Source organism: Schistocerca americana, chromosome 2 (genome assembly GCF_021461395.2).
Source record: "Schistocerca americana isolate TAMUIC-IGC-003095 chromosome 2, iqSchAmer2.1, whole genome shotgun sequence".
Taxonomy (NCBI): Eukaryota; Metazoa; Arthropoda; class Insecta; order Orthoptera; family Acrididae; genus Schistocerca; species Schistocerca americana.
In genome coordinates, this window is record NC_060120.1 from 6,558,260 (window position 1) to 6,574,058 (window position 15,799).

The following is a 15,799-nucleotide window of genomic DNA, read 5'->3' on the forward strand; positions in this document are numbered from 1 at the left end:
TAGTAGCTTACCCGCACTCCTTTTTTCCTATTCATTATTAAACCTACTCCTACATTACCTCTATTTGATTTTGTATTTATAACACTGTATTCACCTGACCAGAAGTCTTGTTCCTCCTGCCACCGAACTTCACTAATTCCCACTATATCTAACTTTAACCTATCCATTTCCCTTTTTAAATTTTATAACCTACCTGCCCGATTAAGGGATCTGACATTCCACTCTCCGATCCGTAGAATACCAGTTTTCTTTCTCCTGATAACGACGTCCTCCTGAGTAGTCCCTGACCGGAGATCCGACTGGGGAACGATTTTACCTCCGGAATATTTTACCCATGAGGACGCCATCATCATTTAACCATACAGTAAAGCTGCATGCCCTCGGGAAAAATAACGGCTGTAGTTTCCCCTTGCTTTCAGCCGTTCGCAGTACCATAACAGCAAGGCCGTTTTGGTTAGTGTTACAAGGCCAGATCAGTCAATCATCCATACTGTTGCCCCTGGAACTACTGAAAAGGGTGCTGCCCCTCTTCAGGAACCACACGTATGTCTGGCCTCTCAACAGATATCCCTCCGTTGTGGTTGCACCTACGGTACGGCTGTCTGTATCGTTGAGGCACGCAAGGCCCCCTCCCCCCCCCCCCCCCCCCACCAGCGGCAATGTCCATGGTTCATGGGGGGTAAAAATATATGTGTTTCAAATAATATATTGAATACTCATGATTGCAAAGAGATCTATTACTGCAATGTGTATTACACAACCTGTTTCACTCTTTAACACACTTCCTTTTGATGTATGCTTACAAAACAGAAAATCAAAATAAGGTGCAATGCTTCGTCACAAAATAAAATCGTAAATCTAGTGGTCAACATATATATCTTACTGAGATATTACATTTTAAAATTGTAATCACATGTGATACAATTTCAAAGTGTAATTCTCAATAAGCTGTATATGTTGATCACTATATTTACGATTTTGTTTTGTAACGACGCATTGTACCATATTCTGGTTTTCTGTAGCATGCAGACGTCATAAGACGGTCTGCTAATGACTGCAACCAGTTACGTATAAATTCTGAAGTAATACAGCAGTTCGCAGTTGTAATTTTCAGCATTTTCTCAAAGCTGCAGAACATCACCTGTTCAAAATAATTTTACTTAATTTAACTACACAAATATTAAATATGTATATAATGAAATGATAGTTCACAGTCTGTATAAAGATCGGGTGTTACAGAAATTTTCTATTTAAATTCATGTGAAGAAATCGATAGCCACTGCCATCGAAGATTTTGAATGCAAAAGTGTAGATTTAGATTTATTACGTTTTCGAATCCTCAGTCTTGCTAATAGCTTCATGCTGGCTTCTACAGTTTCGTATTTTATCATGGGCTCTGCATCTCAGAGTATCAGCTATTCCAAACGTCCTCAGATATAGTTGTAGTCTTAATTCCATATACTAGTTTGGTACAGCCATCCTCCACGGTAGTTGTGAATACCTTAAGGCTCGGGTTGCATCATGCTTCCTCAATTATTAACTATCTGTATTCCAGTCTCGCTTCTCCCTGTTGGTTTTCATCGTCTATGCCTGCCTCTAATACCACGCAAACTATTCGCAGAGATCTCAATTAGTGTCCTTTTAGCCTGGTCATTGTTCTAGTGAGTGTGCTCTGTGCATTCGTTCCTTGTCGATTCGTGGAGAATCTCCTCGTTTCTTGACAGTCGTCTTATGGTTCAGTGTCCTTCTGTATCATCGCGTATCAAACGCTTCAATTCTTTTCGTTGCGCCTTCTCCCACAATCCACTATTCAGTTCCATATAGGGGTGTACTTCATAAGCACTTTTTCAGAAATTTCTTTCACAAATAAAGACCCAAGTTTCTTACTAATTTACTTATCTTAGCGATGAATGCATTCTTTGTCAGTGCTGACCCACTTTTTATATCCTCCCATGCTTCGTCCGTCATGTCCTATTGTGCTCCTAGGACAGCCGAAATCCTCCACTTCGGTTGTTACATAGACCCCAGATTCGACGTCAAGTTTATAGCTAACCTTATTTCTGCTACTCCTCAATACTTCTATCTTTCTTTTGATTACTGTCAGTCTACAAGCTGTCATGTCCATTTCAATCAACATATCCTGCAATTCTTCCAGACTTTCACAGAAAACAGCGATGTCGCGGCGAATCTTATCACTGACATCTTTAAACCTTGAATTTTAATTCCATTTTTGAGTTTCTCTTTTATGTATTTCATTGCTTTTTAGACATGAAGGTTAAACAGTAGATCTGATGCTGAGGTTCTTCAGAAACGCCTCATGATACGGAGAACCAAGTTACTTTAGCGATTCAGAAAAATATCATTTAGCAGAGGGAAAAGGCTCCATCCTTGCTTTATGCCCTTTTTAATCAGTGTACTGCGGCGTTTCAGCCCTGGTTCTGACGCAGAAGTTAAGCAGAAGCTAAACGTCCGTTAATCAGCTTTGCTTTGCTTTAGCTTTAGTTTTTCTCGACATGTTCAAATTTCTGTTTACCACTGTGTAAGCGGCAACTAAATTTTGAAATCAATCAAATAAGTTTTCCCATAAACAATTAGCAGATCCGAACGATGACAGACTCTGGTTTGAGCAAAAATACGTCCAAACGTCCTTGTAAAAATGTTAACTGCGTCAAGTAATTGTCAATGAAAACTCGCTTTGGAATGGGCTGTATCGTACATAATCTCTGGCTGAGATGTATTTGCGGTATCGTAAATATCAAATTCCGAGGGACTACAGAAAAGTAATGCCTCATGATTTATTACGTGAAATCTCTTAAAGCTTTTTAATTAAAATAAACGCTATTGACATTCTACAGCTTTATTCTTCATGTCTATGTATATATTTCTCAACATAGTGACCCATGCGACATAGATATTTCTCTCGATCATCGACCAGTTTGTAGACACGGTCACAGTAGAATGTTTGACTTTGTTGGCGGCGCCACGATCACACCTCTGCTTGCACCGCCTCATCACAATAAAAGTGAATTTCTTGAAGTTGTTCTTTAAGTTTTGGAAACTGACGAGCATGGGATGGGGCCGCGTTGGGACTGTATAGAGGATGACTGACTACGGTGAACCCGAGGCGTCGGACTGTGCAGGTGTTGCAGTGTTCGTGTGCGGTCCGGTATTGGCATGATGAAGGAGATCCATGTGACTCGATTACACCACTCTCACTCACCGACATAGTTACTTTACACATCACCCAGTTACACGCTACAATTCGGAACCCTCTATAGGCATAGAGCTGTAAATTTGTAGGCATGAAGAATAATGATGTAGAATGTCAGTAACGCTTGTTTTATTTAAAAACCTTTAAGAGATATTACAAAAAAATTCAGAGATATTACGAATCACTCTAGGCTGCTTGATTGATAACATTAACAAATAATTTTGACTTCTTGCGAACTTTATTACATCCTCAGTAATTACACACAGGTTCATCACAGATATTGATAGTAAGACGTCAGTAAGCATACTGAGTCGCAATATCATTACTTGTTAATCAAATTAACAAAACTACGTTAGTTATCACCAATTTCAACATTTTTATTGTGTAATTCAACTGAGGGTGGAGGTGCGCAACAGTGGCCGGCAGGATATTTCTCTACACGCTGGCCGTCGCTTAGTGTGTGGCAGTGACATGACGCAAACGGAAACAACCGTGCGTTTCTTGAAGTTTTCCCGGTGGCTCGAACATTCCATCAATTTTAGGCAATGCATCAGGAATATTACTCTTGCGCTGGCATTTCGGCCGACAGTCATTCGGTCATTCTCAAGACAGATTCTCTGACTCTGTTCTTGCTTTGTTTTACTCGTAGAGGCATAAGGTTCAACCTATGATTGACGCTCTTTTTACCAACAGTGTTATTTTTTACGCATGCGCGTTTGATCTAGAGTATAAAGTGCTTTAAAAATGTCCCAAGCGACTCATCTTGAGAATGGTTGCAGTGTTGTCACCCGAAATATCTGTATAAGAGTTAATAATATCCCGAATGCACTTTTACATCTACATCTGCATCCATACTCCGAAAGCCACCTGACGGTGTGTGGCGGAGGGTACCTTGAGTAACTCTATCGGTTCTCCCTTCTATTCCAGTCTCGTATTATTCGTGGAAAGAAAGACTGTCGGTATTCCTCTGTGTGGGCTCTAATCTCTCTGATTTTATCCTCATGGTCTCTTCGCGAGATATACGTAGGAGGAAGCAATATACTGCTTGACACCTCGGTGAAGGTATGTTCTCGAAACTTCAACAAAAGCCCGTACCGAGCTACTGAGCGTCTCTCCTGCAGAGTCTTCCACTGGAGTTTATCTATCATCTCCGTAACGCTTTCGCGATTACTAAATGATCCTGTAACGAAGCGCGCTGCTCTCCGTTGGATCTTCTCTATATCTTCTATCAACCCTATCTGGTACGGATCCCACACTCCTGAGCAGTATTCAAGCAGTGGCCGGACAAGTGTACTGTAACCTACTTCCTTCGTTTTCGGATTGCATTTCCTTAGGATTCTTCCAATGAATCTCAGTCTGGCATCTGCTTTACCGACGATTAACTTTATATGGTCATCCCATTTTAAATCACTCCTAATGCCTACTCCCAGATAATTTATGGAATTAACTGCTTCCAGTTGCTGACCTGCTATATTGTACCTAAATAATAAAGAATCTTCCTTTCTATGTATTCGCAGCACATTACACTTGTCTACATTCAGATTCAGTTGCCATTCCCTGCACCATGCGTCAATTCGTTGCAGATCCTCCTGGATTTCAGTACAATTTTCCTTTGTTACAACCTCCCGATATACCACAGCGTCATCCGCAAAAAGCCTCAGTGAACTTCCGATGTTATCCACAAGGTCGTTTATATATATGGTGAATAGCAACGGTCCTACGACACTCCCCTGCGGCACACCTGAAATCACTCTTATTCGGAAGACTTCTCTCCATTGAGAATGACGTGCTGCGTTCTGTTATCTAGGAACTCTTCAATCCAATCACACAATTGGTCTGATAGTCCATATGCTCTTACTTTGTTCATTAAACGACTGTGGGGAACTGTATCGAACGCCATGCGGAAGTCAAGAAACACGGCATCTACCTGTGAACCCGTGTCTATGGCCCTCTGAGTCTCGTGGACGAATAGCGCGAGTTGGGTTTCACACGATCGTCTTTTCCGAAACCCAAGCTGATTCCTGCAGAGTAAATTTCTTGTCTCCAGAGAAGTCATTATAGTCGAACATAATACATGTTCCAAAATTCTAGAACTGATCGACGTTAGAGATATAGGTCTATCGTTCTGCACATCTGTTCGACGTCCCTTCTTGAAAACGGAGGAGTGGAGGGTATAGAAAACTTGTCGCGAGGAGGCGAGGGGACAGAGACACGGAAACGGAGCGGTACATCTGACGTCGAAAGGGGCGTAATCGTTGGCTTTAGGGGCAAGGGTGGAAGCAGATCCGAAACGGCTAAGGTTTTAAACTGTTCGCTTGACGCCGTGGTTAAGTATGTAATGCATGGAAAATCAGCGCTATCCAAAACGGGCGACGAGGCAGGTCTGGCACAACACGGGCCATAGGTGACAGAGGTGGACGTCGAATAGGGTTGCAGCTGACGAGAAACTCGCCGCTCAGGTGGACCAGTTATGGCTCCTCAACGACCGTTCACCGAACGTTGCTGGACATGGGCAACCGCAGGCAGCGCCTGATTCGTGCTCCTTTGCCGACTGCAGTTCATCGGCAAAGAAGGCTGGAATTTGCTTGCCAATACTGCAGCTGGACGTCAACTGAGTGGCGATAAGTCACCTTTTCAGGTGAACCACGTGTTATGCTCCATCGGACAGATGATGCCCGTTGGAGTGTATCGCTTGCAACATCTGAAGGCAAACATCCAGCAACAACCGTCGGAAGGGTCCAGTCTGGAGGGTGAAGCCTTATGGTCTGGGGAATGTTTCCTGGGAGATATTACTATTCTGTAAGGCACGATGGGTCAACAAAAGTATGCAACTATCCTTGGGAACTACGTCCACCGCTGCATGCAGTTTGTTTTTCCTAGGTTCGACGGCATCTACCAGCAGGACAATGCAACATGTCACACAACTCGAGACGTATGTGCGTCGTTCGTAGAGCACCAGGATTCGCTTACCGTACTCCCCTGGCCACTAAACTCCCCGCCGCGCGGGATTGGCCGAGCGGTCTTAGGCGCTACAGTTACGGACTGTGCAGCTGGTCCTGGCGGAGGTTCGAGCCCTCCCTCGGGCATGGGTGTGTGTGTTTGTCCTTAGGATAATTTAGGTTAAGTAGTGTGTAAGCTTAGGGACTGATAACCTTAGCAGTTAAGTCACGTAAGATTTCACACACATTTGAACATTTTTGAACTAAACTCCCCGGATATAAACCTAGTCTGTGGGACCAGCTCGATCGGGCTGTAAACGCCATGAATCCTCAATCGGAAAACTTAGCGCAGCTGTCCAGGCACTGGAGTCGTCATGGCTCCACATCTCAGTCCGTACCTTCCAGGAAGTCACCCTCTTCCTGCACGTCTTGCAGCGATCCGCGCTGCAGAAGGTCGTTACATCAGGGTCTTGACAAGTGGTTGCGTTAATGTGACTGAATAGTGTAAGTCTACCCGACAATCGAGGACGCTAGTGTAAATACTACTCTCGAGATGAAGAGATTGGCAGGGGAGGAAACGGTGCCATCCACATTAAACCAGTCGGAGACTGGAAGAAAGAATGTGTGTCATCAAGACGTCCCTCTAAGCTTCGATGTTGCTGCACCTGTCATTATATATCGGAATCTAACGCAAGTCGGAAAGCACAGATGAATTAACGAATAACTGAGAAACAGGAAACTGTACACTCCAGAATACATGTACGACGGAGAGTCAAATGAAAACCTCAAATTTGTAATAACTAATCGAAATTTCGTGCCGTTATCCTGTAAGTTGGTAAGCGTGCTACAAAAAGCGTGCAGAATGGCCTGTAGGTGGCAGCATAGTGCAGATGCACATATACTGTCGCCGTATCAGTATAAAGATGGCCGCCCCACTTGCGACTTGCACCAGGGAAGAACAGCGTTCTGTTATTCGGTTTTTGCGTAGTGAATGTGTGAAACCTATTGAAACTCATCGACGAATGAAGGTTCAGTACGGTGATGCATGTTTGTCGCAGCAGCAAGTCTACAAATGGAGTAGGAAGTTTGCAAATGGTGTGACTTAAGTGGATGATGCTCCTCGTCCAGGTCAGGCACAAAGAGTTGTGACTCCACAGAACATTGCAGCAGTTGAAGCCATAGTAAAGGAAAACCACTGAATGATACTACAGCATGTTTACAGATTAGTCATGGGTCAGCACACCACATTGTGCATGATGTGCTCCAGTTTCACAAAGCGTCTGCAAGATAGGTGCCACGGCAGCTGACTCCTCAAATGAGAAAACGACATGTTGATTCTTGTGAAGAACTTCTTCGACGTTTTGAACGAGAAGGTGAGGGCTTCCTTGCAAGAATCGTTACTGGGGACGAAACCTGAGTTCACTTCCACCAACCGGAAACGAAGAGAGCGAGCAGGGAATGGCACCATTCCTCATCACCAAGTGATTTCCATATTTTTAGACCACTCAAAAAGGCAATGGGAGGAAAGAAGTTCCGTTCTGATGAAGAGGTACGCCACGCGGTGCATGAGTGGTTGCACGGACTACCAAAAGAATTTTTTTTCTAAAGGAATTTATGCATTTGTAAGTACTGGAGGACTTGCATTGAGCGTGGGGGAGATTATGTTGAAAAGTGATACAGCTTTGTACCACTTCTGCACAATAAATAATATTTAAAAAAATATTTAAGTTTTTCATTTGACTCACCCTCGTAATATGTTTCTCTTTCTTTGTTTTTCAGAGAGGAGTAGAAAAAACTCATTGCGCTACACATTTTGTTTTCTCTGGTGCGTATTGAGATGTAACTGTCCAGGTTAGAGCCACGTACCACTATACAGAGATATTATAATAAGGCCACTTTTAGTGGACCAGTTTAACGATTGCTGCCCTTCTGAAGACTTTTACGACCGACATTAAGCTGTTAACTTTGTAACGGGGGAGCTGCCGACGGCTGCGCAGCTCTACAGCTCAAGAACCCATCTGAGTGATACAGTCGAGGGTTCAGGAAGCGCTCGTGATGCGTTTTAACACAGCCGCTGTATTGTTTAGCGGGTTGCCTCTTTACGAGGGGACCACTTTACAACTCAGCGACGAAATGGTGACCAGCGAACGATTCGTTGTATTCGTTCTGACCTGTGCGAACTCTGCTTGTGAACATCGAGGTAGCTCTGTTTCATTTATTACACTACTTTTTAACGATGATCAGAGGTTTACTTTGTCAACAACTGTTGAAATAGAACAGATTTAAGCAAACGTTACTATGTCCTTTAGATACACTGCCTTACAGAACAAGTGAAGCACCCTGGAAGCGAGGAGAAGGAAACGAAATGAAACTTCACTGGTTGAGAGATTACTCGATGTCGATGTCTGAGTGCTTGACAGTAGCTACAGAACGAACGACACTTGTTGAGGAATAACTCCCAATTGCAATGGGGCAACCGACAATTGCTTCGGAACACCTGGCCAGTGATAGTAAAAGGAAATGTAGACGACGGGACATGTTAAATGCACTGAAGCTCGTGCACGGCATCTCTGTACGCATTACACAGTTCATGCAGTACGGTGTTTGACGAAGGTTGCTGTGGAACCGGTAAGTGCGACAGTCCGTGTGGTACGGCAAGTGGACGAGCAGTTGGAGGACTTGAAGCCGGCCAGTGTGTCACTACTGTGACGACAGTATGTTGTGAATCCAAAGGCGTCCTCTTGCTATTAAAAAGGGCCGCTGAAGGTGGAAATTCTGTGAGGAAGCACGGTAGTGCTCGGAGACGGGCCACCAGGCCGCCAGAGGATCGATACGTAGCGCCATCGCCGAAAAGGAACAGTTATCTCACGCCTGGACACATCGCTGCAGACCTTGCAACCGCTATTGGTAAGTGTGTCTCTCCCAGAAAGACTGTGAGTCAGGCTTGTTTTATGCTCCGAAGCCTTTTAAATTCATCCCGCTTCAACCACACCATCGTCGAGAATGAGTTCGTTGGTATAGAGAGCATGTTGTTTGGGGTCAGCAACACTGGTCCAGAGTGATATTCTTCGACGAATCCCGCTTCACTATGGCAAGTGATTCTGGCCACCAGTTAGTGTGGGGAGGGAAGGAAACACGTTACACACCACAGAATGTTCATGAACGTCATCAGCATAGCCTTTGCTTTATGGTGTGGGCAGCCATTTCTGCACATCAGGCGAACACTGCTACACATTTTTGCGCGAAGTACCGTTACAGAACAGGCGGTACCGGAGGGAGATTATTCTGGATTTGGTCGGGGCGTTTAGGGATGCTGCAGGTTCCAGCTTTCTGTTTATGAACGACAATACCTGTCCATACACGGCTGCTGAGGTGTCGGACCCACTGGGAAGTGAAGACAGTGAACGTATGGAATGACATGCGTACTCCTCGGTCCTAATGTTGTTGTGGTCTTCAGTCCTGAGACTGGTTTGATGCAGCTCTCCACGCTACTCTATCCAGTGCAACCTTCTTCATCTCCCATTACTTACTGCAACCTACATCCTTCTGAATCTGCTTCGTGTATTCATCTCTTGGTCTCCCTCTACGATTTTTACCCTCCACGCTGCCCTCCAATGCTAAATTTCTGATCCCTTGATGCCTCAGAACATGTCCTACCAACCGGTCCCTTCTTCTTGTCAAGTTGTGCCACAAACTCCTCCCCAATTCTATTCAATACCTCCTCATTAGTTATGTGATCTACCCATCTAATCTTCAGTATTCTTCTGTAGCACCACATTTCGAAAGCTTATATTCTCTTCTTGTCCAAACTATTTATCGTCCATGTTTCACTTCCATACGTGGCTACACTCCATACAAATACTTTCAGAAACGACTTCCTGACACTTAAATCTATACACGATGTTAAATTTCTCTTCTTCAGAAACGCTTTCCTTGCTATTGCCAGTCTACATTTTATATCTTCTCTACTTCGACCGTCATCAGTTATTTTGCTCCTTTACTACTTTAAGTGTCTCATTTCCTAATCTAATTCCCTCAACATCACCCGACTTAATTCCACTACATTCCATTATCCTCGTTTTGCTTTTGTTGATGTTCATCTTACATCCTCCTTTCAAGACACTGTCCATTCCGTTCAACTGCTCTTCCAAGTCCTTTGCTGTCTCTGACAGAATTACAATGTCATCTGCCAACCTCAAAGTTTATATTTCTTCCCCATGGATTTTAATACCTACTCCGAATTTTCCTTTTGTTTCCTTTACTGCTTGCTCAATATACAGATTGAATAAAATCGGGGAGAGGCTACAACCCTGTCTCATTCCCTTCCCAACCGCTGCTTCCCTTTCATGCCCTTCGAGTCTTATAACTGGGATCTGGTTTCTGTACAAATTGTAAATAACCTTTCGCTCCCTCTATTTTACCCCTGCCACCTTTAGGATATGAAAGAGAGTATTCCAGTCAACATTGTCAAAAGCTTTCTCTAAGTCCTAAACCCTACACGTAATGCCTGGGATGTTCTTGGCAGTCGTGTTTCCCAACCAACATTCCCTCCCCAAACCGTTCAAGAAGTAAAAACCACTTTGAGACAGAAGTGGGATAATATCCCCAAAGGAATCCTCAGCAGTTTGGTGGTCAGTATGAATAAGAGGTGAAAAACGAGCATTACTGCCTGAAGAAGACATGTTCATTATTGAGAGGCAGACACCGATATTTTTGATGGCATCCTGACCTATGACAAACATCATTGTTATTCATATCTGTTATACTGCTTTCTTATGTGGTGAAATCAGTACCATTTTTCGTTATAAATGCACAACACCACCTCTGTTACGTATGTACTGTGTATCATGTCGTCATTTATTGCATGTTATTATTGCTGTTCAACAACGTCTACGTTCCTTAGCAGTTATCAAGCAGTGTATGTCATTGATTAAGAAATCGAATCAGATTTACAAAGAACTACTCACCGTGAGCCCACGTGTCAGTATGGCGGTGCACGTCACTTGGCCTTAGTGCATGCATTGTTTCGGTTGGGAAGGGTATCATAAAGCTTTGTATCCTCACCTGAGGCCAGCTGGCTCACAGCTGCAGTAACTGCCAACAGAACTAAGCTGATGTTGAAGATGGTCCTCCACATGTTATATCGGGGACAGATCCGGTTCAAAAAATGGCTCTGAGCACTATGGGACTTAACATCTGTGGTCATCAGTCCCCTAGAACATAGAACTACTTAAACCTAACTAACCTAAGGACGTCACACACATCCATGCTCGAGGCAGGATTCGAACCTGCGACCGTAGCGGTCACGCGGTTCCAGACTGAAGCGCCTAGAACCGCACGGCCACACTGGCCGGTTACAAATCCGGGAATCGTGCTAGCCACGGGAGTACATCAGAATCACGTCATAAGAGACGCGTGCGATGTATGGACACGCATTGTTCTGCTGAAAAATAGCACTGCAGTACTGTCGCCTGACAGGTAAGACATTGTAAGTGATGTGCACTTGTGTTTACGAACTGAGTGGAGCCCTGAGCTATGTCCTGACGGCTAAAAGAGACACACGCAAATGGAAATGCTATCTAATACTAAAATCGTAGTAAAAGATTGGGTCGCCAGCAACTTAAGCCACATGACAAATAAGAGATTCGACTGAGTTGGAAAATTAATTAACTTAGTCATCAGGAAAAAACTCCTAAAGTAACATTTATTGTGATGTTACTCATAAAAAAGGGGATGCAATTGTCTATATGATACACGGATTGTTCACATGGAAGAGATATTAAAATAAAGTAAAACTACGTGAACACTGTGAATAAGAGCAGCTTGCAGCAACATTCCTGAAAACAAGATCTATTCTAAAGAACTTGTTTGAAATAAAAAGGGAACACTAATTATTGGACCTGTGCGAATGGAAACGCTATGGATGGGCTACCAAGGAAACTACAAGGTAAATGACGTAGGTAAAGGAGACGTAACATCGGTGCACTGGATAACACTTGAAACAAAATTTTTTATTTCTTAAGACATTGATATAAGACATCTATATAACTACTGTTATCTACTAACTACGTACGATTGCTTGTGAAACGCTATACTATTCACAGCAGAATCTCTTAATTTAGAATCGGAGTCGTAATTGGAGGGGGACGGGAAAGGTTTAATACTCGCATTCGCACCCACATTGACTCAAAGAACAGCAAGGTTGTCCCCTACACCAACATGCAACGAAGCTAGGAGTTTGTTCCGCTGTGTTGAGAATTGAGTGATCTGAATATCACGGTTGCATTTAAAGTTGAACCTCGGTTTGGAGAAACCGCCCCAACGAGGGCCACACATACACACTTACGCGCTTAACATTAAATCACACAAACACAAATACAACTAAATAATCCGGACAGGATATATTTAATATTCCAAAATCAGAGCAATAAGTAAACTCGAGGACAGAGGGAAGGGGGCCACCGGAAAGTTAGGCTCACAGTTAACTCTTGCAGCCAAGTGGTTCTCGGAGACACAGTTTCAAATTGTAGCTGCATTAAACCATGCAGCAGCGAACAATTAACATTTTACGGAGAACACTTTGAGAGGCACCCACATGCCTTGCTCATACTGTGGCATCAAGCAGTCAGGCCCGCAAGATGAGTGGTCTGCCAAGCGAGTGGATTCATTCTTATTTATCGAGTAACATGAACTCTAGTACTCTCAATTAAGTTACTAATCAACCTCCTGTATGAATAATACGCAACGGAAACGCACATCTGACTATCAGTAGTTTACAGAACTCTGACTATTCACTACGCACCGGCAATACTACATTTTCTTTTTTTATTTATTTAACGGCTTTTATCAACACGTGGCCACCGCACTGAATATGAATGGTGCACACATTATAAATTCGGGACATCGTGACAACATACAATTCGAAGGAAAAGTCCACCAATCTTTTTCTTTTCACTATCTTATTTATTCCGATAAATTCTATAACCTAAACACACAAATTCTGTAACCTACAATAATAACACATGAGAAATTCCGCCCAGTGGGCATGGCTTTACATTGGTGATTCACTACCTTATGGTCTCGTAATTATTTAACGCTACAGTGCACCTTCTGGATAGGATGGTGGTTAAGAATCTGTGCTTCTTTGATAATCGATGAGTTTTAATTAGAACCTTGACTCCTACTGCCAATTCGATCTTACGGATCTTTCCCTTCTGCTTCTCCTGCCTATCCTTAGCTGCTCTATCGCAACCTTGACAATTTCTGTGTGCCTCTGCTTTCCTGATCGCGGAAAATCTAGCAGCTCCCTGACTCGATCTGGTGGTGGTTCATTCTTTAGTACCGTAATTGGTGATAAACCAGTTGCTCCATGTGGTAGCTCATTGAGGATGTCCTGAAAATCTTTGAGAAAAATACTCCAACTTCTGTGTTGCCTATGGCAATAGATCTTACACAACTTTCCCAGTTCTTTTACCACTCTTTCACTGGGGTTACTTGCAGCATGGTATCGGGATAGGAACATCGGTTTTATCCTTCTTCTCTCCAGTGTGGTTAGCCATTGTCTGGATCTATATTGTGGTCCATTGTCAGCTATGAACTTTTTTACAGTTCCTACTTCTCGCAAAAAGTTTTTAACGATTGCTGCTGCTACTGTCCTTCCCGTCGCACGTTTCAATGCGGTAAAAGTCACATACTTTAACACCAATTCCACTGCTACTAAAACATATCTATATCCCTGCACTGACTTAGGTAGCGGGCCAAACAAATCTGTTGCTCCGAATTCCCTCAATCTACCTGGCACTATCGGAAAAAGCGGTGCTTTGCATGAGATAGTTAACGATTTTGCCTTCTGGCACGATTTGCAACTACCAAGCACGTTCTTGATCCTCCTCTCCATATTAATGAAATAAACTGTGAAACGTCCCCTTTGAACAATTGTACATGACTGTGCTTAAACGGACACACAATATTTTGTTAGCGCAACGCAATCTGACTTTCAAAATTCCCTGACTAACATTAAACTATACCTTTCACAAATCACTTACCTCACAAAAACCTTCGCTGCTCAAGCTACTGCAATACAGCGAGCGCCACTACTGCCAGCTAAATAAAAGATTCAAACTATGGAAGGCACTAACTACTGATAGGGATAGTTAGCAAATGAAAGATATTAATAGAGAACAAACAATTTATTTACCTTAATATCATCATATATAAATATAGCAGTTCATGACAAATTTCAAAACTCCGCCATCTCTCTCCCCACATCCACCACTGCTGGCGGCTCACCTCCAACTGCGCAACGCTACGCGCTGTTCACATCCAGCTGCCTAACACTACAATGGCGAGTATTACAACAATGCAAAGCAGCCACAGACTGCACACAGCACAGCCAGTGATTTTCATACAGAGGTGGCGTTACCAATAAAAAAACCTAAACAGCCTACTTACATAGCCCCCATGCTCCCCACAAAAAAATTTTTACAAATTGGATTGGGCAGTGGCCAATACAGATTTGAAAAAAAAATTTTCATAATTTCAATAACAAAGAAATCAAATACACACACTTATTGATACAATGTTGGTCAAAAGCTAAAATTTTCTCACAGTCCATAAAGATAGTCCTGATCATTCATCATAATAGTAATTACAGGTTTTTTTTCACAAAGTCTCATTAGTAAAAGAAATTGCACACAGAAGTAGTGGATTTCCATGCAGTCTTGAAGAAGTAGTGTTGTCCTTCCAACGGAAAGACAGTGCTGACTCTTGACATGCCGACAGGTAATGGGCCACAACAGAGCAAAACCACAGCAGAGTCAGTCGTAGTTTGGAAGAATATTGGTAGGTAGGTCATCACAGAGCAGACCCACTGGAGTCTTGGTAGAGATTGTGGTATTGGTGGGCCACCAGAGGTGCAGACCCACTGCAGTCCTTGTAGAAATAATGGTATTGGTGGGTCATCAAAGATGCAGACCCACTGTAGTCCTTGTAGAAATAATGGCGTTGGTGGGTCATCATAGATGCAGACCCACTGTAGTCCTTGTAGAGATAATGGTATTGGTGGGCCACCAGAGGTGCAGACCCACTGTAGTCCTTGTAGAGATGGCCAGCAGCCATCTGTTGCGATTGTGCAGGTGCACATTCACCATCGAAGAGTCTTGCGGAGAATAGAGCAAGTCCATAAACCACCACTTGTGCACTCACAAAGTTTCTGGAATTGTCCTTAGAACCAGCAATGCTGTTATCCAGTCCCTTGCTGAATCATTAACACACGTGCAAACACTATCAGTCCCTACTTCTCACATATTGTCCATATACTATGACCAACAGAAATGTGTGCAGTGAAATGGAACTTACAAGTTAATAATATGATGAACTGGTGTCAAGTGCAATTTTTTAACATAAGAATACAATAACAAAGGTACAAAATACATCATTAAAGAACATAACAATACAGATAACATTTGTAGTAAAACAGGCTTTACAAAAGAATAGAAATAGACATATACATCAGTGTTACAGGAATTATGACATGAGTACGTACATAAAAGATCAGAATAACTTTCGAAACATCAACTTCACACATGAGCATTAACACAAAACAGAATAAATAATGTCTAAACATCTTTACAAAGTAAATAACACATTA